Source organism: Siphateles boraxobius, unplaced genomic scaffold, assembly GCF_051911475.1.
Source record: "Siphateles boraxobius isolate OS27281-9 unplaced genomic scaffold, OSU_SipBor_1 66, whole genome shotgun sequence".
Taxonomy (NCBI): Eukaryota; Metazoa; Chordata; class Actinopteri; order Cypriniformes; family Leuciscidae; genus Siphateles; species Siphateles boraxobius.
Window position 1 is genome coordinate 26,573,927 of NW_027509193.1, and position 26,500 is coordinate 26,600,426.

The 26,500-nt window shown below is 37.3% G+C and overlaps 1 protein-coding gene and 2 long non-coding RNA genes across 4 annotated transcripts in view; 2 read left to right on the top strand and 1 right to left on the bottom strand.

Annotated features, from left to right (window-relative positions):
- Positions 1-26,500, top strand: part of eif3ba (eukaryotic translation initiation factor 3, subunit Ba) — a 220,829-nt gene that overhangs the window by 68,027 nt on the left and 126,302 nt on the right. The window lies entirely within an intron of this gene.
- On the top strand, positions 1,777-19,075 carry LOC143722482 (uncharacterized). 2 transcript variants are annotated; one of them, XR_013196904.1, is made up of 4 exons: positions 1,777-1,825; positions 2,355-2,446; positions 13,525-13,604; positions 18,951-19,075. It is a non-coding gene; the product is annotated as an uncharacterized LOC143722482 (long non-coding RNA). The 2 variants fall into 2 exon arrangements; XR_013196905.1 differs by lacking the exons at positions 1,777-1,825; positions 2,355-2,446; positions 18,951-19,075 and adding an exon at positions 10,843-10,947 and having other exon boundaries at positions 13,525-13,735.
- LOC143722483 (uncharacterized) lies at positions 16,119-24,797 on the bottom strand. The gene is made up of 2 exons (XR_013196906.1): positions 24,324-24,797; positions 16,119-19,144 (listed from the first exon to the last, which is right to left on the bottom strand). It is a non-coding gene; the product is annotated as an uncharacterized LOC143722483 (long non-coding RNA).

Below are 26,500 nucleotides of genomic sequence, written 5' to 3' on the forward strand. Positions count from 1 at the left end.
AAGGCGACCAGTAGTCATACAGAGCTGGTGATGTGAGTGTCCAAATAGTCTGATAAAAGCCACCAATGTTTTATACAGTTTAGTCATGATAACTATCGGGATAGTTTATACATTATATTAACACTTAAATGCATTAATGTTTCTCCAATCATTTTTACATATTCGGGTCTTTAGCAACGTAGATCTATATCTAGCGATGGATCTCTAACTGTCGCGATAAAACTCTCCTGATATTAGAGTAACAGTTACAGAAGAATAACATAAACCATATTTTGTTACCTTTTGAAGATTGGAAGCATTTAGTTTGAGTAAATGTTTTATACCATCATCACTGTCCTCGTCAGAGCTCATTTCCCAGTATGTTCAGTATCTGGCTCATATTTGCGAGCTTCTTCACCTGAACCAATCAAGTGACAGTAACACTAATATTTGATTGCGTTCAGTAGCTACTTGCTCTGGTTGTGCTCTGATTAAATATTTAAGTATAAATATTAATTAATTACATGTACTTACTATAGGGTTAGGGTAGGATTAGGATTTGGTTGAGGGTTAATTGCATGTAATTAGGCATAATTTACTGTTATTACTATGGTGACAAGGAGACTGTAAAATAAAGTGTTACCCAATTTTTACAAAAAAGAAAAAAAGAAGAAAAAAAAGAATGGAAAAACAGGCATTCTTTTATAATTTAATGTTTTTTTCTTGTTATATTGTTTATAGTGAATTGATTGAGGAATACTTAGAAGGTTGATGTCTAAATTTAAAACATGAATGAGGAGGGTAGTGAATGACGTCCGGGGTCACTAACGACCCGAGGTCTGCGTTTAAGGGTTAATGTAAATGGAATGTTGTCTGGTCCTGGTGGATCCAAAAGTTTCATGGCTGAACTATTAATTTCTGCCTATACATATAGGTTAACATATCTCTTGTAGAACGTGCAAGATTATAACAGAGTAAGAGGGATCATAAAAATGTATGATTGAAGTTACATAAATAAACCAGTTCAAAAGTTAAACATCTGTTATGTGAAAGGGCTTATTCAGACAGTACTAAATAAAAAATTTAAATACAATTTATATGATCCCTCTAAATGGGCTAAGTAATATACTTCATAAGCCTGTTTATGGTTGCCAAACATCATAGCAATTTGTTTAGTATTATATACCACTAAGATCATTTTAATAATATGTGGTCCTTGACTCCTTGTTTTATCTGTTTAACCTAATTCTTACCCGTCTTACCCGTCTTATCTGTTATCTGTTATATCGCTATTTTACAGTATAGGGTCAAATACAGCTCATCCAACTAAAATTCATAATCAGAACTGTGTGTATTAAAATGAGTGTTTATAGTCTGTGCAGTGCCATTCCTACGCTAATGTTCTGTGCTGCTTTAACCCGTGCTGAGCAGTTTTGTTTACCAGACGTGCGTAAATCATGATATTGGAAGTCTTTTGGGGACGTAGGGCTGTGTTGAGGGTCAGACAGGGTCATCTGCTAAAATCATTAGCCTTTTGGACGTGCACAAGCGCATCTCTTGCATCCACCACTCATGCTACTAGCCGCTTATCCATTTCACCCATTCAAAACAAGACCGCAGATATGCCATAGACAACCAGGCACTGCAAATGCCTTGCCATTAGATATGTTTGCAAGATTAATGAGTGGAAAGAAGCAGAGAACAGTCTCAGGATATATAGCGACATGGTCAAATGTGGGATATGTTGATAATTAGCATTTCTAAGCATGTTAGCCAGGGTTCAGGGGTCACAGATCAGGTTAGCGGTGTCTGTTACTGAAGGATATACCATGTGTGGGAGCATGAGGTGAGTTGCTTTAATAATTTTTGAGTATTTTCACAGATGCATCCCTGCTACCCTTTTTTTGCACAATTTTGGGTAATGTATTAACTAATATGAACTAACAATAAGCAATACATTTGTTACGGTATTTATTAATGTTAGTTAATAAAAATCCAGCTGTGCATTGATTGTTTATGTTAGTTTGCAGTGCATTAACTAATGCAACATTCGATTTTAATAATGTATTAGTAAATGTTGAAATTAATATTAATTAGATTAAAAAATGCTGTAGAAGTATTGTTCATTCTTAGTTCATGTTAACTAATGTTAACTAATGAAACCTTATTGTAAAGCGTTACCCAGTTTCTTAGTTTCATTGTTACACCTTACATGTACTTATTATAGTAATAAATAATCATGCATAATTACACACAACTAACACAAGCTCCAGTAAGTACATGTTGTAAATTATTATTACTCGTTACAGTGTAATTATACATTTAAGTACTAAGGACACCATCAAATAAAGTGTAACCAAATTTTGGTCTTGTAGACAGCAAGTCTGCAATTCCTGGATGTTTAGAAAACAGGAAAAATTGACTGAGAACAAGAAAAATGTGCACGGCATGTTGAAAGTCAAAACAGGTAAGAGCACTTACAGCTGTTATGTGAGATCTTCAAAGGGTACAATCATTCCGACACATCAGAAGACAGTGTTTTGCCAGTTTTAAAGTAAAGTCAACATGTGACCATCATGTCATAAAGGTCCCACGGTGGTTTTTGGAAGTTATGTTGTGATTGTCCACATGGAGATAATGACCCATGGCTCTGAAGCCTGCAGGCCAGACGGCAAGCCTTAATTCAATAGCCCTGAAGTTCTGCTTGTGTGTGTCATGTCTAACGTGATGGTCCACACGTGTGTTAGAGGATTCATCTCTGATTTGACACCTTGGCCTCAGATCAAAGGTAGGCCAGGACTCGAGGTCTGGGCACAATGTGTACAAAGCAGTCCGTTGACAGATTCACGCTCTGACCAGCCGTTCTACCTGAAAAAAAAGCTTGTCCAGGATGAGCCACAAATTATACTGAGTGACACCCATGATAGTTTGATCCATACACTAAAAACGGGAGATGAAAACCACCATCATCCTTCATCTCAAGCATGACAAAGGCTCATCTACAGTATTTCAAGGGGGTTTCAATTTTTTGAAGCCAAGAGAAAAAAAAGAGGGACCACCTTCCTAAAATATAAAGAAAGCAATGTATTTACATGCACAAATATACACTACACAATGTTAGTAAGTTTATATATATACTATATAATGTATATATATATAGTACTTTTCTTCAAGTATGCATTCAGTTGATCAAAAGCATCAGTAAAGTCATTTATATTGTTACAAAAGATTTATATTTCAAATCAACGCTGTTCTTTTGAACCTGCACTGCAGGTTCGACACAAATATTAAGCAGCACAACTGTTTTCAATTGTGATAATAATCAGAAATGTTTCTTGAGCATTAAATCATCATATCAGAATAATTTCTGAAGTAATGATGCTGAGAATTCAGCTTTGACATCACACAGGAACATGTTACATTTTAATATGTATTCAAATAAAGCAGCCTTGGTGAGCATAGACGACTTATTTAAAAAAACCTTACCAAACCCAACATTTTGGTAGTGTATTTATACACTTTATAGAAAAATTGTAAATGTGATTGTTTGCTAAATTAAAACCAAAAGAAGATAATCAATAAATAATATCTGGAAATCATTTACTTTGTACCATTATTAGTATTATTATATGTGTTAAGTTTCATTGGAATATTGCATTTTCTAATATACATTATGTATTCTAATATATGCATTCAATATTCATGACGATAAAATACATTTTCCCCTTACGTTTTTAATACCCACGGCCCCTGAGCCCTTCGACTACCTGGATTTTAATTTATTTCTTTAACCTGTTGGAAGGTACGGCTGACAGAGATATGGTGTTCCTCTGATGTTTCCAGGTGCTTTCTTGTCTTCACCCTGTTAGCCATTTGAATGTAAATTCTAAAAGCCTCCTGAAAGCCTCCTCCTCCACACATTCCCACATCCTTTTGTTTGCATTCTTCTATAATGGTCTTTCACTTGTAAGAGTGCTTCCTTTTCCCTTAACTAATTGATTTCCAATCAGACAATTATTCCACCATTCAAGAGCTCTTTTGAAAGCGACCTGGTGTTTAGTGTTTACAGAACATTTACAATTAAAATAGGGAAAGGGACTTTTTCCTTTTCTCTCAACTACAAGGCAGCATGGTGCTAGTTGAAAATATAATTATTCAGTAATTGTTACTACTTTCTGTCGATCTCTCTCAAGTTCCAGGCTGTCTGAAGTGCTTTTAGGATTTAATTTTCACTATTTTTGTAACTTAATCGGAGGCAACATGAGAACAGACACAATCACTCTATGTTTCCCAACTGTTTTATATTCAAAAGAGCCACAAAGAGAACAATTGCGGAAACAGGTCAAACTGCAACGAGAGGCTTTATGTGGCGATATTATTTACAACTTCCTTTATCACCTACTGTTCTGATGTTGTTGTTGTTCCTTTGTTATTTGACAGACAGTATTTGTTTAAATGAACAAAACTCATAAGAGATAGAACACAATCAGAAAAAGGAGAGGCTCAGTAGAACCAGAAGTGCTTGTATCTAGGAAATGAACAGTCAGTCTTATAGACCTCTCGTTTAATTTATCTATGTGTACAGCTTGATGACAGAAAAAGCTAGTGCAAATTTGTCATACTTTTTACTCAGAGCGACCAATGGAACATTTAATATGCACAGAGCATGTGCAAGATCATGTCTCAGGAGCGAGGGAGGGAAAGAGAGATAGAGAGACAGAGAGAGAGAGAGAGAGAGAGAGAGAGAGAGAGAGAGAGAGAGAGAGAGAGAGAGAGAGAGAGTCAGTAATGGCAGATGGTGGGGCAGGGCCCCTGAGGCTATAGAGCAATGCTATACCCTGAGACCAGGACACCTAATAATGCCCTGTTGAGCTTCCCACCTGCGGCTCCCCGACAGACAATGTTATCTCATCTCCCTGACCTATTGTGCATCTCATTGGCTGTAATGATGGTGGAGAGATCCACACTACAATCCAGATCTCTCCCTGGAGAGATGGACCCTGGGAACGGCTCTGCAATCAATGCAGTCTCCCCATTACACCCGACCATTAAAATCACCATCAATGCACAGAGATGCGATAGAGATCTTTGAGGGTCAGTCATCTATGAAGAGACATGCAAATTACATATTCCTGAACAGTGCTTTATACCTGGTTGGTTGTGATCCAAAAATGACCAATTGCAAACAATAAAATGCAACCAAATAATCATGGATTAGGATAGCATAATAAATAGGATTGTCAATCATTAAAATTGTGGGGGAAAAATGCTTCTCACATCTTCAAATCAAAAATCAAATTGATCTTTCATTTGATAGAAGCAGCCAAATTAGACTGACACCAACACTGACAGGTTGACTACAAGGTTAAAAGAAAATAACTGTAAATATGGGTTCACTTGCAGCAAGGTTAAATGCCTTTCCGCCCATGTCATGATTACCTTTTGCATACTGTTGGACATGTAGTTACTATTCCCACGTGTAAAAGAAGTATACATTAGCATACTTTCTAAAAAGAGTAGCCTACTTATTATGGAAAAAATATTCGATCTTTTGACGCATTAAACTAGGACTGAAGTAGGCTCCATTTTATATGTAATTTCTATTGTCTTTGAAAAATGGCAGAATGTACACATTTATGCACATTTATTATGTAGTTTCTATTGAAATGTCATGTAGGCCTATTTGTAATGATTAATTTGAAATATAGTATATTTAAACTATTGTATATTAACTTTAAATGTAATATCAAATAACACAACAAACCATAATCAAGTACTTTACATGTGCTTTAAAGTCTCCATGAAATCAAAATGGAAGTTTTTAGGCTTTTAGTGTGAATGTGTTAGCCTTACCTTAGCTAGTGTGCTCCTAAACAATGTCAAAATTCGCATTTAGAAGATATAAGCGTTCACAACTTACAGTCTCTCACTTCTGCCAATATGGATCAATGATTTTGATGACATCACTCTGCACTTCAGCTTCTCATCAAATTTTCTGTCCAATCAAATGCTCTTTAGAATCTAAAGCATCCCGCCCCCCTACATTATAAATAGACGCTAAAGCTGCTGCTAAACTTGTTCAAACATTTACTATTTTCTACGATGAATAGATAAGCGCACTATAGGGAACAATTATGTAAATTATTCTTTCCATTGGGGAAAATTAAGTCTGGTTTCATGTTAGTGTCGCGCGAACACAGTCTGCCCCGTTCCAGAGACGCGGCAGCACAGAACGGATCACATGTGTGAGTCAGCGCAGACCAGAAAACATATCGGACCCATTTGAATTCTGCACAGAATGCTATATTTTAAAGCGATATGGAGGAGATTAGGAGGAGAAATGGCTAGAGATTAGGATGAAACTGCGACTAATATATATAATATATATATATATATATATATATATATATATATATATATATATATATATATATATATATATATAACTGTGACCAAACTCAAAGGTTCTGGCCGAGCAAGCTGTAAGATAAACTAAATTCTATTGGCTATTTAAAAAAATGGGAGGAGCTGTTTGATATGCCCCGCCCTGTCTTTCTGTTTCAGTGGAAATAACATTACAAAAATATAAATAAAACACAACGAATATAAAATGTACTTTAAATTAAAACTTTAAATTTTACAGTATTATAAACTTGTTAAAAGTGTACTAGTAAGTGTGTTAATAAACATAGTCTGGAAAGTGTATTCCCTTTAAGTATAATTAACTTTTAATGTCATTAATATTATATTATCTGTAAATACACTGCACTACCAGTGCACATTCAATACATTTAAGAGCACTTCTTTTTCACAATGGTTAATACATTTAATATGTTTCACAACTTGATGTCCCACTGTAAAATGTAAAGAAAAAGCAGACTTTATATGCATATATTTGAATGTGTATGTAGAGATATGGATCCATATGTTGATATAGCAATTAGTTGTCTCAACATGACCACCAGTTTATGTATTTGTTTTAATTTTGGGGCCTTTGCCTTTTTGATTGGACATCAGTTACAGGAAACGATGGGGAGAAGGAAGGCGTGAGATCAGGGAATGACCCTTGCCGGGTTCGAACTCAGGTCAACCAAACACAAGCTACAATGTCAGAGCATGTGAATTACCCCTATAGGTCTCTGACTAAGTTTTGTAATACTTTCTGAAGTCTGAATATGTAATGCACCATGAAGTCATTTTGCCGATCATAAAGTTAATGCACTGTTTAATAATGATACAACTTTCCAAAGACAGGCTACACTTTTGCACAAGTTTATTAGCTTACATTTAAACTACTCTAAGGCTGATTGTTTTCAGCATTGCAATGGACTTGTAAGCTTTAAAAAAAAAAAAAGTGAGAGAGAAACATCACGCCTGAACACTCGCCCTTATCAGTCCAAACACAGAGACTGTCCCCAATCCCTGCACTCTCCCCACTGACTTAAATCCACACAAGGAATGTGACTGACCCAGCCTGGAATTTGCCAAAACAAGGGTCCCCTCGGATATTTAAATAGCAATCAAGTAAACTTTCACATAATCTGCCAACACACAGAATATCTGACCCTCGGTTTTATTGGGTGTATCTCTCTTGAATGATTTACAGTGTTATTCTTCTGTAACAGCACCAGTCTAATGCTGAGAGAGTAATTTCCAGCGGCTTCTGAGGGAGGTTTTATTCACGGGTCCTCCTGATAACAGTGCTAATCATTGTGTTAGACTTTAATCTGCAATGTAGGTTTGCCAAACAAAGACGCTCATTGTTCTTCAACAAAAAAGAAGCGGCTAAGAGGAAACAAAGTGGTTCAAATGCTTTCAATGTGCTGAGGGGTTTCTTGAGAGCACCTGGGGCACAGTACCGTTACTGAGAACGAATGAATCATGAGACAGGTGGAGCGAAGTACCTCTTAAAGGTACTGCCTGTTAACAGAGACCATTTGTAGGACTCGTTTTAGGGTTTATAAAGAGAAAAAAACCCTGTATATTTCACTTAGTTAGTTGGTTTTGTACCAAAATTGTCACTTTTTTGTTAATCTTATGTGGACTGGAATTAATCTTGCTATTTGCTCTTAAAAAACAAGGTTTAAAAATGAGTTCCCCAAAGAACATGTTTCACTTAACAGTTATTAAAAGAACAATTTTTCTTAGTGCAAAGAACATTTTAATAATCTAAAGAACCCTTTTCAACTATGAAGAATCATTTGTTCAGTGGAAAGGTTCCATTGGTGTTAAAGGTTCTTTTATGGAACATTCGATTCCAAGAGAAAAGCCTGCATTTTAGTTAACAACACAAGCTACACAGTAAGCTCACATACTAAATTTATGAAAAGTCTTTGAAATTTTAACCCTTCCTCCTCAAATAGTTAAAAATGTAATGCATATTTTATGACAGGCTACTCTAATGAAAGTGAGATAACTACAGGTATAACTGATACTGCCATTACCAATAGACATCTAAGCACACAAAGAGGAAATGTTCTTAGGAAACTGGAACCCAGAGCTTTGTCCTACCTCTTATCTAAATGTCTCTAGAGTAGACTCTTTCCTGCAACCCTCTGCGCTTTCCCTGCCTTACTTTACATTTCCCATAAGGGAAAGCCAAGAAATCTGAGTTCAGCAATCACATTTTAGATACAGATCTAATCAATCAAATGCTCAATATGCACTATATTGATTTGTAAATGTGCTTTTAACAACATGCCATTTGTATCTAATTTATATTATAATGGTTTTGCAGATCAGCAGTTTTACTGGTTGAGATTCACCCATGCATAGAATCATTATGGGCTGGAAATGGAATAAACAGATGCTAATGTGTAACTAGCTCTTAATATCTCTGGCTAAGTAAAGGCCTTTTCAGCGAATATTCGCCGCAGTAAGACTGAATCAAAACCATGACTCCCTGTGGGTCTATTCACACAGAGGATGAAAATTCAACTGACAACAAAATGAGGACTGGGATATTATGGTTCTTAAACGGGCTTATTCTCAGAGATATATTTTCGATGACATTTCTGAAATGGCTATCACTGCAGTCACATCTTATAAAGCTGTAATGCATCTTTTACTGATACAGAGCCTGGTCCTGTGCGATCTGTGATGTGTAAGTTACTCTAAAAAAGGAATTAATTACTAGAAAGTATTGGATTACTTATTTATTACTTTCTAAATCCCATATCAACCTCGACCAGTTGAACACAAGGATAGACATGAAGCTGCACTTTTAATTCTGTAAAATAAGCAATATACAATTGCATAAATTATTCTTGAACTGACCAAAGTGTGGGGCGAAGGTTACAATAAAAACATACATTTTAACATAAAATTTTGTTGTTAAATCCACTATTGTTTTATATAGAATCTGTATTAGTATTATAGTAGTCATAGTCTAGTACTGTATTTATTTACATCAGCAGTAACTGTAATTAAATAACAGAAATATTAAGAGTAATCCCTTTAAATGACAGTAATTAGATTACTGTATATATATTTATAAAATATAATTAATACTAAGGCCTCAGATGAAAATGAGAGCTGTAATCAGAGCTCAATGCCATGCTTTGAACCATGCCTGGCATCAGCCCGTCTCTCTGGCTACCAGAAAGACCTCGCCGTTGAGGTGAGATCACTTGTGCCTCTGTGCCAAACCATGCTGTTGCTGACAGCGGGACATTTCTCTACCGCCCTCCGCTCACTGTGTGGACAAAAAACAAACTCATGGCAAACTTGCTCGAGAGAGAGAGCAAACGAAGCTTCGCTCTTTTATGATGTCAAAACAAACATCTCTCCCTGTTATTTTTAGATGATAACATCTACAAGCACACTAACTCAAACAGTATGGATAAAACGGTTCCTGTCATCTTAATGCAGTACTCAAGGGCTGCTGGGCACGTAGAAATGACCTCGATACTTGTGTATCTGAGAAGTGCATTATGCTTCAGTATTAATATTTGCGTTTTTAAAAATGTCTACATAAATGTAAATGTCAATGAACTTTTATAGCCAATCACATCCATTTCAGTGAAAATTGCATTTGGATGCAACTCCTTGTAAAGAGACACCTGAGTCACCAAAATAGGTGTATTAATTAGAACACAAAAGAAGATATTTTGGAAGAAATTTTAAAGAATGTTGGTCAACAGACAGTAGCCATTGACTTACATAGTCAATGGCTATATACAGTGTTTCTTCTGTGTTCAAGAAACTCATACAGGTTTGGAACAACTTGAGGGTGAGTAAATGATGACAACATTTTCATTTTAGGTGAATTATCCCTTGAAGCTTGCAAAAAACATGATTAAAGTGCGAACACAGAATAACTATATTCAAAAGTCAAACAAGCAGAAAATCAGATGCTGATTAACAATTTCAGAGAACAAATTTCAGGATATCGGTTTCAGTTTAATGTCTAGAGTGTCCTAGAGCAAAGTGTATTTGAGACAATTATGATTACACAAAGTAGCACAGTCTGTCAATTACAAAAGTTTTATTTTTAAATACTTATTAAATGTGAATACTCTTTTTCTAACTGTCAGTGTGATTTGTTTTAAGCCCGACATTTTTAATTGAGTTCATGTCTGAACATGTTCATGTTGCGAACCAGCAACAGTATCAAAAATACAATTTCTTAATTCTTAATATAAGATAGATACAGAAAAATAATCACAATGCAATTCTAGTGAAAGCAAAGCCATGCAAAAGAAGGCAGGAAAGGGAGAGTAGAAAGGACTGGCGATTGACTCACAGACTGACAATGAAACTGATGAGCTAGAGCTTTAGGACAGGAAGTGGGTCTCAGTCAGACTCCCTCTGCTCTTATCTCACCCAAGCCAGGAGCTCTCATCCCGCCCGGAGCAGTCAGAGGGGGTCACACATGCTTTCAGTCCGTGAGCCAGAGCACTTCTGTTTACACACTCTCCCTAAAGCTGTCACAATGACAATTAGTGAAGATTTACACCACTTTCTAAGGTGAGCTATAATCTTAGGACCCTTAAACAGCAACCAGCAGACTAATCAGTACAGATAAAGAGAGCAGGAACATTCTGCTAATGAGTATTTTTAGTAAGTAGCCATTTAACAGATGCGTTTAACAGAGCTGGTGGCATTTCAGGAAAAAACTACAAAAAAAACAACCATATTCATCTGTGCTGGTTTGGACACGGATATTTAAATTGAGTTCAAAATGTTTTTTAGAAGGTGTAAACTAACATTTCTTAGTTTGGAGTTAGATTTTTGAAAGAAGTATCTTATGCCCAATAAGGCTGCATTTATTTGATCAAAAATGCAGTAAAAACAGTAATATATGTCCATCAAATCATGTTGATCAATGACATTTAAACAGCCAATACTGCACTCCTTCCAACATCTCATCACCACATCAATTCCACCTTTATTATGTATTGAATATTATTTAAGTATCATACAAATCTTAAATAAGTGGTGCAGGAGGTATTTACAATTTCAGTCACGTGGACTAACGCTCCATCACAACAAGCCAAATATGTTTACCTTCATCTTAATGAGTGTATTATGATACTCTGAAGTCATTCATGTATTGTATTTTTTTTTCAGCACAGACACGTTCTGTCTATTAAAAGGGATAGTTTGCCCAAAAATTAACATTCTGCAGAGGCGGACAGAGTACACAGCTTCATTACTTGAGTAAAAGTACAGATACACCTTGCTAAATTTTACTCAAGTACAAGTAAAAGTACTACAGTCAGATGTCTACTTAAGTAAAAGTACTGAAGTACTTGTTTTTAAAAAGTAAAGTCTTGAGTATCAAGAGTACAAGAGTACATTTTCTAACTATTGCATTACTACTGCCACAGTGCTTACATTTATGTACAGAAACGTCCTATATTGAGTTATGAAAAATGTTAATGTTAATACCTTGGAGAATGTAAAAGGAATTGAAAGTAAAATCAAGTCATTTTCATCTTTTTACCATGTTGCTTTATTTAACATTTCTCACTTGCCCACAAGGCAATAGCACAATGGCAACGCTCTGACAAACCTCTGCTAGAGTTTTAATGGATTTTTTGCACCCTCATTTGAAGCTGTTTCGTCCATGGAGATGACTAGTGGAAAGCTGAAGGTGATTGCTGATAGGCTGTCCCAATCAGTGGCGCCTGCACAATCCAATCATGTTTGAGAGGGAAACAATAAATTGAGGGTTTCTGATAGTGGTGTGCCGGTTTCAGAATTGGTGATGACGGTTATGACGCGAGTCAAATGTGACGGTTCGTAACATAAAAGAAGAAATTTTGAAATTTTGAGTTTCAACTGTCCATACAATGGAAGTCAATGGAGTCCAAAGCAACATTGGATCCTACTGACTTTCATTGTATGGACAAACAACACAAGAGTTGTATTTTAAATACCAATCTTCATTCCACAGAAGAAATTAAGTCGTACAGGTTTGGAATAACATAAAGATGAGTAAATAATAACAGAATTTTTCATTTTTGGGTGAACTATTTGGATTTACTATGATGACAGAATTTTATTGAAGAGATGTTTGTGTACATATTCCATTGATCGTTGCAGCAGTTATTGATCAATTGACAATTGAATGATGCATAAAAGGCACTTAACCCTGCATATATTAGTATAGATGAGTGCATGTTTAGAAATTTTAGGAGATTTTTAAGAGCACTCAGAACTGACCCGCAAGTTGGGGAACTTCACTGTGCAAACTGTCAGATGACTGTAGAAGATTTCCGATTTAATGCTTCACCAACAAAATATGCACAAGCTTTAATTCATCCTATCAGACCATCCTATTAGACACAAGCACAGTGGACTTTCAATGAAGCATACCAATGGAAACCAAAAAAAACCCTGGATGTTCCACAGCAGCACATCCTGTGTTTTCTGCATATCTGTGTCCAGCAGCGCTGCTGTTTGCTTAGGGGCTATCTATCGAGTGGAAAAACTGACTCATGGTGTGGCTCGGGGAGTCCACCGACGCTATTGGCCTCACTGCTGAGCTGGCCGCAACATAAACACAGATCCCTTCAGCAGCCCTGCGTCAATTTCCCACTATGCATTGATGCAAACACATTTCCTGCTGAAGGAACGTTAAATTCCTAGCTCTGATTCTCAGTCCATTTGACTGAACTAGTGCTTCAGAAAATAGATCTGTTGGGAAGTCATGATTACAAGGATGAATAGAGGTTATGTGCGCCGAAAAGACAAAGTTAAGAAGCTTTTCAGCTGCACTTAGCAGGCTATCTAAACACTTGCCTTGGCATGGGTGTTTCAGGAAAGTGCACTTTAAAAATATATCATACCTCCAGTAGGAATTACGATTTGTTTATCTTAAAATGCTTCGCTTTCTTTAGATTGCTGCATATGTTGGAGCACAAACAAGCCCTTTTCATCCGAGGTCGATCTCAATGGCAATTTTCACTTTATTAATCAGGGCTTTTAAGTATTTTGCAGGCTTATTTTTCATTTCCTGTCCAAAGAGACAGCTTCGTATCAGATATGGCGTAAGCCCAACTGAAACAAAACTGACATGTTTTCCCTCCATATCTGCAGCACGGCGGACGATACGATCTTCAGCCCCGATTCCACGCCACTCACAGTGTGGGCCCTACCCAGAAAAGTCAGAGTTCACGGTTCGTGTGATTAAAAGAACAACGATAATGTTCAGTATGAGAGATGGTGTGTATGGCTCTGGAGGCCTGAGGGAGTCCCACCCATGGAGAGGGAAGAGGAAGAGTGGAGGAGGGTGGTCAGACGCGCCGGGCCCTCGCTCACAGTGCTCGCTCTGTCTGTTCGCTCCTTTGCCAGAGACAGACAGTAAGACTTTATTAGATCAAAGCACGCACTAATAAACGAACACCATGTTCCCACACATAGCATCAGCTAGCAAAACAAATCAGATAATAAGGGGAGGAACTTAGATCAGTCTTATTCTTAGCTATAAATGGCATTCACTGTTTCACTGTCTGATGAGCAATCACATACACACACAAAAAAAACAGTTATACATGAAACCACATTTATAAACCATTTTACTTCTATAATGTGATGTATTTCCAAGTGAAACAGGATATTCAATGAGAATAACAAACGTAGGGCAGGACTTGATTTGATCTAATGGGAATTAATTGGATCATGAAAAGTGGGCATTCTCCTGAATTGCAAAGGCAAATAATTTATTTCCTTTAGAATAACATGCATTAACAAAATGTGCACAATAAGACCAATAATGTGCATTAATAAAGTAAATAGAGACAATTTTGAACTCATGTTGACTTTAGATCATTTAGATTGCTTACCACTCTTGAGAAAAAGAAAGGTTCTTAATTGTGTTGATGAATGTGCACTTCAAATCTTAAAAGTATATTTCAATAAAAGTATGGCTGGTCTATCTGGTCTTCCAGCCTGGAAATAGCTGGTTTAGCAGGCTGGGTTTAGAGGGGTTTTGGCCAATTCTTTAGATGGTCATTCTGGAAGATCAGCTGACCTACTTCCTAAATGCCTGCTTGGCCAGACTGGGAGACCATTTTAACCAGCTTAATCTAGCTAGGAACAGTCAATCGTCTTAGTGTCTTTTCAGCAGGGAAATACAACGCAATACAATAAACAGCAATGCATTTTTGTTATGCTACATCGCTAACTGTTAGCAAAAACGGCTAGTTACTAGAAAAAATTACTGTTTTGAGAACAGCAAACACTGTCATGCTACTGAAAGGTGTTGAGTTAGTAGCATCACTAATTTTAGTTAGTAACTCAACATACATCAAAACAAGACAAGCATTCATAGCTCTTTAATTGAACATGCTAAATGTTACTTTATACTAGTAAGTTAGCATGGTGTGTCGAATGTGATAACAACAGCCAGCACACTGTCTCCTTCAAGGCCTTTAATACATTGCCAAATAGGATTTATGCTACAAGCAGATATGTTTAAGCCTCCATGTAAGCAGTCCAAGAGACAGTAGGGATGATAAATAACTCCCATAACAGCCCATTAAAAACTGTGGACAATGGTGGGAATCTTCATCGTAGATGAAGCGCTTATGTGTACGAAAACAACTGCCCACACCAAAAAGCATGACAGCCATCCAAGTTCTCTGTGAGCTTCTGTCTTAGCTGAGGATGACTGATATTATGATTTTTGCGCGGTAGGAAGCGCATGAGGAATGTTTCTCTGACATCAGAGACCTCTGAGTGTCCTGCTCCACGTCCCGGCTGAAAGGGAAAGGAGGGTGGAATCCAGGCAAACGACTGGGTGTTTTTGTGATCAGGGGACTTCCTGGAAATTTAAACACATTTACATTCCTCGGGTCAGAGGAGCAGTGGCTGGTCAGGTTGATACGAAAACACAGAGCTTCCTGTGGACACCCCATAACCTGAAAGGAAATGGATGTTTTTCATTTTCTACTTTTTACCCCTCAGAAGAATATTAAAAGATGTCAGAGAGGGGTGACTTTGACCTAATAATCAGCCTCGGCTGGCTGGAAGGAAAAAACCTCCTCCCAAAACATGGACCCCCACCCTATGATAAGGTCTCTACATTTATCTTGGCTTACAATTGAAAACATGGTGAAGAGGATTGATCGCCATATCCTGTAGATCTGCTTATGTAGACAGTTTATGAATGACTGAACTGTGATCCCTCTCAATCTCTTTCAAATCTTTCACATAATATGTGGACTATTTGTAGACCAATTGAAACAATTTCACAAGCTTAGTGTGTGTTGGCATATCATTAGATCAATAGAGCGGATACAAGACATAAGGAATTATTTTCAGTGTTTTTACATCACAAAATTTATCATACACAATTTGATGTTGTTAAAATCCTTTCTCTCGTCCTCTTGCCCTTGTGAAATAAGTTTACTTTATCATACTTTACAGAAAGAGTATGGATATAATGTACTTTAAAAGAATATAATTGTGCAAATTGAATTTAGTTTCAATTTAATGACAATCTATTAAAGTTTTAATATATATTAAATGTAATTAACTGAACTTTACAGGGCTTTTTTAACACTCTTAAGTAGGACTTAAGTGTATTTTTGTGTGTAATTTCATAATTACTTCTAGTGTTTTTGAAATATGGTTAAAGTGTGCTGAATATACTGGCAAGCATTTATGTTAAACTAAAATACACATGAATGTCACTTCTATTAAAACTTGTATGACATATATTTGTAATTACACAATTATAATGAAGTTGCACTTTAGTACATTTAGAAACATTATAAACAAGTACTACATGTGATTTAGTATGTTAGTCAACACATCAAAATAAGTGTATGTCTTTAAAGCATGCCAAAAGATTATGGAAGCATAATGATTGAAAATGTACAATGGATTAAAACTTTTAATTTGATATCACAGCATGCACTTTTTAAAAGTGTACTTAAGTGTTAATAAACCTTGTCATGAAAGTGTATTCTCTTTAAGTACATGTAAGTGGCCTTTTATTTAATTTAATTATTTAATTTAATTAATATTACATAATCTGCAAGTACAGTTTTTAAAAAAATATCCAAATGTTATGCATAATAATAGGTTTCCTCATGCTAATTTTTTCCGAATGCACTCCAAATTCCTCACTGCAAAAATGAGACGTATTCTTTATAATTGCACATGAACACATTTACACCTCACTGTCAGTTTGGGTGATTTAGATGTGAAAAGCAGCACATGCAAGCACACTCGCCAATAAAGCAGGGTGAAGTTCATAAACGAGGCCTGAAGCGTGTCAGATAACAGACCCACTGGCTACAGCTGCCACTTGCAGCATATAAAAGAGGCCCACATGACCTCTGACGGACTCACATTTTCAACTACATCAACTTCCATAGGATAACATTTAAAAAATGCTGCAGCTAGGGTCCCGTTGACCTCTGGCTGAAGTTGACCTTCAGAAGCCTGACATTCCAATTCGATTTCATCCAATCACACTGAGAATTGAGGATGGATTTTTTTTAAAAGATAAACAATCTACCAGTCTTGATAGAATCCATCTTGCATTCTAATATAAAACCGTTTTATAGAATGTTCGGAACACATCCTAACTTTGTGAAAAAAAATTGTGAGCAATTTCTTTTTCTGTTAAAGGCCATGGTTTGCCCCGGGCAGCAGCTTATTTGCTCCAGAAGAGAACAAAGAGAGAATTTATCTTTTGAACCACTTAATCCACACAGATCTCTCAGACCACCATGAAAACTACTAAGCACTGCCACAATCTATGACTTTGCATATAATTAATGAAATATCAGTGCTTTTTCTAACCTGACAGCACTCAAAAAACATTTAGGTCTGTATGTATTCTCATTAAGTTTCTGTCATTCAAATGGATGAAATTTTATATGCAATTCAGTGCAATCCCACAACCTACAGTAAATAACAAAATCAAAGACCTATCATGGCTCAAAATGCTTCAAGATGTTCTCCTAACCAGCATCATCCAAAGTCTCTGTCATGTCCCCAGAAAGAGTCCTTCGCAGGATTTGTTGAAAACAATCCAGATGAACATGATTAAAGCTGGATGGTTCATTCACGGCTAAAATATTTCGACTTGACCTGGGCCTTTCAGTCTAAAGTTCAAGACTTGGCCTCGTTCTACTCAGAGGCTGGACCAATGCTTTCCTGCACTCTCTGACCCAAGGCTCAGCTAATGTCAGGCATCAGCAGACTGGCCGATGCAGTACAAATGGTCACTCTGGACTGTCGGGAAGCGCACACACCAGCCGAGGAGACCTGGTCAAACTGAACAATAGCATTTGTTGAGCAAAGTCACATCAAATTTGGCTGGTTTTTCGGTTTCAGTTCATGGGTCCCTTTGCCAAAAACGTAAAGAATTCATTCTGACAATACAATTTCATCAAATGTATCTATCACCAACGAAAGATGTTGGGCCTCATTTATAAAATGTTGCGTAGAAATCATCCTACATTTTATCTAAGATCATTTCTCAAACGTGTGTTCGTATGATTCAGAGAATGAGCGTACGCACAAAAAACGTGCGTATGCCTGTCTTCCAGAAGTTACATTTATAAATCGTGAATGATCTTGAAATTGTGCCCAGCTGAATGGTTTCAGATCTCCACCTTGTAAATGCCACCTAATTAATGTCATTAACAAAGAAAATAGCAGCAGTCAAAATCCAAATGCTTTAGTCGAGAATGGGCGGCAAAAATGGCTTAGATTTCCAAATCCCTGCAGTACTCTGACTCTCTGCCACAAGAAAAAGTCTGATCAGAAACTTACGTGGAAAAGTCAAAGTTGTTGACGTGGAGTTTAGACGCACTCCATGGTCAAATCTGTGCGTACGCACGTTTTATAAATGAGGCCCATTGACTATTGTCCGTGTTTTAATGCTCTGTTTCTCAAGGCAGTCATGTTACACTGAGCCCAGATACACACACTTAAGCGATGCATTTTCCACCATTTGTCAGTTTTCTTCTGTCACTATATATTTTGTTGTGATTTCGAATTAAACACACTGAAACGCTTTGGCTTTGCTCCTTCGGTACTGCAATGCTCCATCTCCCAGCACTATTTTCAATTACTGCAATGATTAATAAACAAATTTAATTCATCCCTTATGAAATGTTGTTTCAAGCATTCGAATAAAACATTCTGAAGTAATCCAGACTCACATAGTTCTCTCCTGTGATTTGTGCCAATATTTTCTGCCAAAAAGATGAGTTGGTCTTTCGAGTTTGTTTGTTACTTCTGAATTATGACATATTTGGCATTGAGTTACAGGATTTGTGTGTTCTTGTGGGAAATCTGATTGTTTTAATCACATCAGAATCAATGTCTTAAAGTCTTCTGTACAAACTCAAGCTGTGGTTGAACACAATGTACTTTTCTTGGTCGCCGTCTTTGTGGATCTTACATTAATTGATTGACACCAACAAACCACAACTAACTGAGGAATATTGGGCTGGCACTAAGAATAACTAGGGTTTTTTGTCCTTATCTTGTGTCTGCAGCTCCCTGTGGTTTTGGAGTTGCTGCAGTCCAATGATGGGATGGTCTGTGGCCAGTGAATTCCACAGTTTCTTGTGTAAGGCAGTGCCAGTGACTTCATAGAGTGAGTTGACTGCTGCAGGCCTCCAGCGGAGCCCCGTCTCCTCCCAGACTGCCCTGCCGTCTGCCACACATGCCTTTAGCCACTCTTCAGCTCCTAAATATGTTAAACAGGACACATGGCAATGAGCTGTTTTGACCATTTTCATTAGGCAGATTATGAAGCAAATTATTTTAAAGAACAATACTGGCACTAATTCACTTTAAAAAATGCATTGATGATTGAACATGTATATGATTGAATTGATGATTGAACATGTACATTGGAATACAATTTAATAAATGTTTGGACACTTAAGTCAACACATGAATTTATGTGTATTATTTAACACAATATGTTTAAAAAATTAATTAATTAACAATTTTTATAATTTTTAAGTTTCAAACTATACTGTTCAAAATTAGGACAAGGAGCAAGTGGAAACGATCATATAGTGGACGGACGGACGAATGGATAGATATTTTATAGCTTAAATCTATCTATCAAATGTAAAAACTGAATATGAGATCTGAAACTGATTTTAGTTCTGATAAAAGATCAGTTTTTTTATATAAATTTGTATATTTTATCTAATGCACAAAAACTCAATGTGAAAGTCTGTCTCAAGTGTCCAAGTAATTTATATGGTACTGCAGCAATATTGTTTTTCTTCTATGAAGGAAAATATTTAAAAGCAATATTGGCACCATCTCGCTTGTAAATCCATCAGCCAAGTACTTAAAACACTGAGCACATATTAGATTTTATTTTTGACATCCTGTAGGGTTTCATTTTTGACTAGAGCATTTGAACGAATGTAGAGCTGGAAGGACCAATAGCATTCGTCTCCAAGAGCATTCACTGTCGCTGTCACAGCAACCGGTTGTCAAGGAGACAAGCCTGTTTGGGCTGTGTGATTTTGTAGGAGTCTTTCTCTTTTGTCCCTCTATAGCGCCACACTTTCCCGTAGGGCATTCCCCATACAACATCTGTCCCTCTCAAGTCCCCGCCCCACATGCTCTGCAGGCCTCTCCCATGAAAGCTCGGTCACTCACACCTGCTAAGAGGGTCAGAGGTCACCCTCCAAGCACGCACACATTAATGCTTCTTTACTTGACTGCAATTCGCTGCCATCCAATCGTGACCCTGTGGTTCGCCTTTGTCTCTCTGTTTGAGGAGAATTTTCCACTGGGCATGACAAACTCAGCAACTAATAATTCAAAACTGGACTTCAGTGGCTCGTTCAGATGGTTTCTCATTCGTCTCGATATTAGAGGCAATGCCAGCTATGAACAACAGCCCAGTCAACCGCATTATGCAATCCAATTTGTGCTTTAATTCTGAAAAGAGCATATACCATTCTAAGAAAAAGTTTCTGAAATGAACGATGACGGTAAGAGGATTACTTTTAAAGCAGCTTTGATCTACGACATTGGTGGCCTATTTCAAAACTAAACTATACGAAAGATTCCTGACGTTAATGGTTAGTCTGGCGATACATCTGCGATGCCCCAATGAAGATGACAAAACGGGCTAGTTTGCTGGTTAGCAAAGCATGCATTTCCTGGGTAGATTTTGCTGAAAACGGAGGCCGCATCTGCTGTGTGGAAAGAGTCTGACCCCTGTTGCTCATGCTGACGTCCCTGTAGGAATGACCCATGCAAAGCCTCTTCAATCTGTCCGAACATTCCTCTAGCACGGACAATAGCAGCTCTCACTGACTCTGGCAGATGGCTCGCCTCGGGCTCTCCAAGCCAAGCCTCTTTTGTTTACCCCTGGGCTCGATGCACACACTATCAGTCATCCTTTTCACTCTTTTTCTGTCACTCCGAGCACCATACCGGGAGATGAGACATAGATCTTACCCTAGGAGACGTTGTCATACAAAAAGCAGAAGATTTTCTGAATTTGTAGGTGCTGCCTACAGTGGAGGGCAAATGAGGGTTGATTGATCACAGCAATGGCAGAGAGCCACTGGTGCCTTCCATTCATACACTGAGATGCACATGGCTGGCTGGAAGCATGCATGGCCTCAGAAATCTGTAAAACTCAAATCCTTGTACTGACACTGAACTGTGGTATGGTGAAATCAAAGGGAAATCTTACCACTCTGAACTCAGAATCAGAAACTCATACAATAGTAATATACAATCAGTTGTTGACTGTAATGCACCTGTTTTTTTTTTTTTAGGGGACATGGTGGCTTACCTGATCAAGACAATACATGACATAAGAAAAATAAAAACTAGCAGTACGTCCAAGGATTTGTGTGCAGAGTGTCTCTGGTCTACATATGGTTGTAATACATAATTGTTCAAATAGACCAAACTATATACAGTGCCTTGCGAAAGTATTCAAACCCCTCCCAGACAGAAACATAGTATCGGCCCAGATCCGGCCCACATTTGGTATACGTGGATTCCACTTGGCACAGATGTGGGTCGGATCTGTGCCGACACTATTTTGCTGTCTAGGCTTTATTTATTTCACATTTTGGTATGTTGCTGCCTTATGTTAAACTACTTAAAATTACTTTTTGTCCACATAAATCTACACTCCATAAACCATAAAGACAAAACAGATTTGTGTCAACTTTGAAAATGTATTCAAAAGGAAAAAGGAAAATATGTACATTGCATAAGTATTCACTTAACTCAGTACTTGGTTAAAGCACCTTTACTATTTCAAGTCTTTTTGGGTATGATGGGACAAGCTTTGTGCGCCTACATTTGGCAATTTTTTGCTGTTCTTCCCCTCAGATCCTCTCAAGCTCTGTCAGGTTGGATGGGGATCATCGGTGGACGGACATTTTTTAAGGTTTCAGCCTCTTTAATGGTAAAGTCATTAGTTGATGACAAGAAAGTTTCTTCATCACTGTCAACCTCATTATCCCCCTCAAAACGTGAAAAAAACTGATTCAACCCATTCGCTAATTCCAGATCCCTACTTTTACCCTCTGTAATTGTCATATTTGTATTAAACTTTCCGTGACTTTTATGTGGTGCACTAATCATCCTTCTAATACCTTCCCATGCTTGTTTAGAATTTCCCTGTGTCATTTTAGCTTAAATTTTTTGTTTATAAAGGGCCTTATCAACCTTAATTTGTCTTTTAATTTCCCTTTGAATATCCCTTTTATCTAACACATCATTATTATAAGATGCTACCTTCTTCTTATTTAATAGTTGTTTAAGTTTCTTTGATACCCATGGTTTATTATTTGGAAACACTTTATACGTTTTCGTGGGTAGAACTGACTCCACACTACAATTTATATAATCAGAGACCACATTTGTGACCCTGGATGACAAAACCAGTCTTATGGGTCATTGTTTTTAAATTGAGATGTATACATGAAAGCTGAATAAATAAGCTTTCCATTGATGTATGGTTTGTTAGGATAGGACAATATTTGGCCGAGATACAACTATTTGAAAATATGGAATCTGAGGGTGCAGAAAAATCGAAACATTGAGAAAATCACCCTTAAATTTGTCCATTTATGTTCGCAATTGTGCTGCATTCACTCACAAAAATAAATGTTTTGTACATTTATGGTAGGAGATTTACAAAATAACTTCATGGAACATGATCTTTACTTAATATCCTAATGATTTTTGGCATAAAAGAAAAATTTATAATTTTGACCCATACAATGTATCGCTGGCTATTCCCACAAATATACCCGTGCTACTTAAGACTGGTTTCGTGATCCAGGGTCACATTTGTGTGAGTATCTAGATCAGGGGATTCAAATGTTTCCCACATGGTACACTCAAAACATCCTTGAAGACACATAATACTCTCTTCATTCCAAATCTTTACAGTCTTAACCTGAGGTTCTTCTCTTTCAAGAAGTCTTTGCTATTTGGGTCGGAGATTAACAATACTATGGTCAGATCTAACCAATGGAGGTAGCGTTGAGGCAGAAAAGGCATCTTTAACGTTGCCATAACACTTGTCCAATATCTTGTTTTTCCTGGTGCAACATTTCACATATTGATAGTATGTCCTCAAACAGTTTTTCAATTAGCAGTTGTTAAAGTCTCCTAAGATGAACTTTGGGGCATCAGGAGATAGCGTATCAAGTCTTTGTGAAAGTTGATATAACACATCAGTGACTTTAGCTGAATTTGCAAGCGGATGTATATAAACCACAGTAAAAAACAGCTGTGAGAACTCACGAGGGAGATAAATGGTCTAAGAGATACACTCAATAGTTCAATATCAGGAGTACAGAGAGATTCTCTTACCACCACTTGCCTGCACCAATTGTCCCTAATAAGAAAATAAACTCCACCACCGCGTGACTTAGCTGTGGTGTCCGAGTCTCGATCCGTTCAATACACCGTGAAACCAGTTGGTTCAACCTCACTTGACGGAGTGCTCTCTTTCAGCCATGTTTCTGTGATTGCCAACACACATGTGTTTCTGTATTCATGCAGGTAGCATAGATTTGCTGTTGGTTCATCCATTTTACCCTCTCAGGGACTGGGCGTTTATTAATAAGGTCGTAGGCAAGGGTAATTTGATCCCCAATCTTTTTAGTCTCTCGCGAATCCCACCTCTCTTCCCTCATCTCCGTTTCCTTTTTATTTGAGTAATCTTGTCTTGTGGAATTTGCAGATGACTTGGTATGCGATGGTAAGATGTGGCCTTTACTGCACTGGAGTAAAAATTCACGGTTGTACCGAACAACACCGCCTGCGGCGTTTTCGGCATTTAATGCTTTGATCAGATTAATGCTTAAAATCCAGATGGCTAGTCCTACAATCCATCCATGAAACTCCATTGTTACAAATTATACACCACATCAGCAGTCGGTTATAAAAGAAATATAGAGTCCTACTCAACAACCAAACAAATAGACATACAACTCGCACGTGAAAGACACACTGCAGGTCGCCACAGAGCAGCGCTGTTAACCTTCAATACAGCAGATTGTTTTTTGTAGTCTTCTCCAAATCTGTGTCTTGATACAAATGTCTCTGAGCTCTACAGGCAGTTCCTTTGACCTCATGGCATGGTTTTTGCTCTGATACGCATTTTCAGCTGTTCGACCTTTTATTGAGAGGTGTGTACCTTTCCAGATTCAATTGAATTTGCCACAGGTTAACTCCACTTGAAGTGTAGTAACATCTACAAGCAAAATATAGCAAGCACAGATGTTTTAAGAGGCAACATTGAGGATCTATGGAAACTTTACTGGCACATCATGATTTCTGTGCCAGTTTGCTGTAAAAACAAGAGGGGAAAGTTAGTCACTGTGGTTAAGTTGTGTCATGAGTGCACTCACCACAGGCCTAAAAGCCAGAAGAATCCAAGTTCTCTAACCGTCTGCTTGGAAATTAGCATAAAGCTGTTCTGAAGAAAAGGAAGAGAGCTTTTTCAGAGTTTGTAACGACAGTCTGCGCTTTCTTTAACACATCTGCTGCGTGCATGTCCGTACAGCTCACAAACAGGTCTGTTGACAGCATCTTCTTTCTTCAGGCCTGAAAGAACCTCCCCACCCTCTCTGAGAGATAGCCTTCATTTAAATCAAAATAGCCTCCCCGCCAAAATAGAGAAAGGAGTAGCACCACTCCAGCGCACCCCTGTGTAAAGCCCCAAAAGCCGCCTTCTCTCCAAGAAGAAAGAGTTCTCTTAAACAGCCTGATACTGAGCCTAATCACATACAGAGAGAAAGAAAAGAGCTTGTGTCCCAGCCTTAGGCTTTATACGCCTTCTTAAAGCACAGATCCTCTTCCTTTAACATGTCTGCCATGACACACTGTAAACAGCCACAATAAAAACGGCTAAATCCAGGCCATGTTATAAACACCTTTTTTTTGTCCACATGCAACGAACTGAAATGTATTTAGGTGGTTGTAGCTCACAAAACCAGCTTATTTGAACATAACACAAGATAACAAGGGCTGGCAGGACAGTCCTAATTTGCTTAGGTTCAACGCATAATAGGAACGATGATGTAAGACAGCTGGGAATCAGTAGCTGCGTTTCTGAAATTACCAGCTTGAATCACGGATACAGGACTGAGACCGTGCCTAATGTCTTGAAGTTATTCTAGCGGGAGAACGACCAAGGAAAACAGAAAACTGGATTCAATTATGAAACCCTTGAAATAGTCCATATCAAACATCTAATTTATATCAGACACATACTGTGCGTGTTTCCAAAGTATTACATACTGTTTATTTCAAAGTAAAAACGCAACTATCTTTTTTGTCAGTCTTGTTTTTAGTTACATCCTCATAATCTTCCTTGGCGTGAGAGAATGTGATGAGGCTGCATAAGGAAAAAAATCGTATCTATGGTTGTGGGTGGGTCAGGATGTTTTCCTTCAAAGTAACATTAATTTTCAGGATGACAACCAGGTATAAATACAATGTTTAAGACTTTGAGACAGCTAGTACTTATAGATAATTAGCTGTTGTGTGTGCATTTATACTTATATTATTTAAAACCCAGGTAGTCAAAGTAAATCAGAAGTTTTGAATTTGAGAGAATATATAAAGTTTGGGGTTGGTAAGATTTTTATAAGAAGTCTCTTATGTAACATTGATTAAAAGTGACAGTTAAGACATTTATAGATTCATGTATCCTTGCTGAACAAAAGTATAAATGTACTTAAAAAAACAAATATATTTATCACTGTTGCTATAGTATCTATGGGTAAGCATTCCTTTGCCTCAACTGACACTCATATTAATTGTTTAAGCATAGGCCTGTTTTGCCTCCTAATTCAGCAATTAAGATGAATTGGAATGTGAGGTCAGTGAGCGGATAACATTTATCAGACCACGGATCCGAGCAAATACGACCGGGCTCTGACTGTCAAAATAACATGATTATACTAACCACTTTTTGACAGCATGAGGAAAACAGACTAGGATTACAAATGGTGATAAGCGAATCACGTTTTACCAAAGTCAATAAAATCAGCTAATGCTGTACTGGAGTCATGCTCACATCAAAAACAATCAGTCTTAGCATAAAGAAAAACACTCTACATGGAAAGTTTTTGCTGTGAGCGATGTGTTTTTCATTGTTGAACTGAGTTCCAGTACGGGGCAACATGCCTCATTTGTCATATCTCATATACACCACATGACCAGAGCCAGAGTCTAACCCGGAGTGTAAACTATACAATGACTTTCAGGGAGGTCTGCAGTTTAAAAAAGTCATTTTTATAGGAATTTTTTAAAGTACAATCTGTTGAGGTTCATCTCATGGTATCCAAATTGTCCTTTTAGCTAACTACCAGAGCACTGAATGTATTACTGTAAACAAAACAGTAAAGCATTTTGAAAATATAATTGTGAAATGTAAATCTATAATAATGACTGCATTTGTTTTTTCTAAATGGTTCAATGGATAATGATAAATCAGTCTTGTAATTAACTGTTGTTATTACTGAAACAGTTGAAAACACTGTTGAAACAAATAGTGTTAAGGCTCTTTGGTCTGAACCTT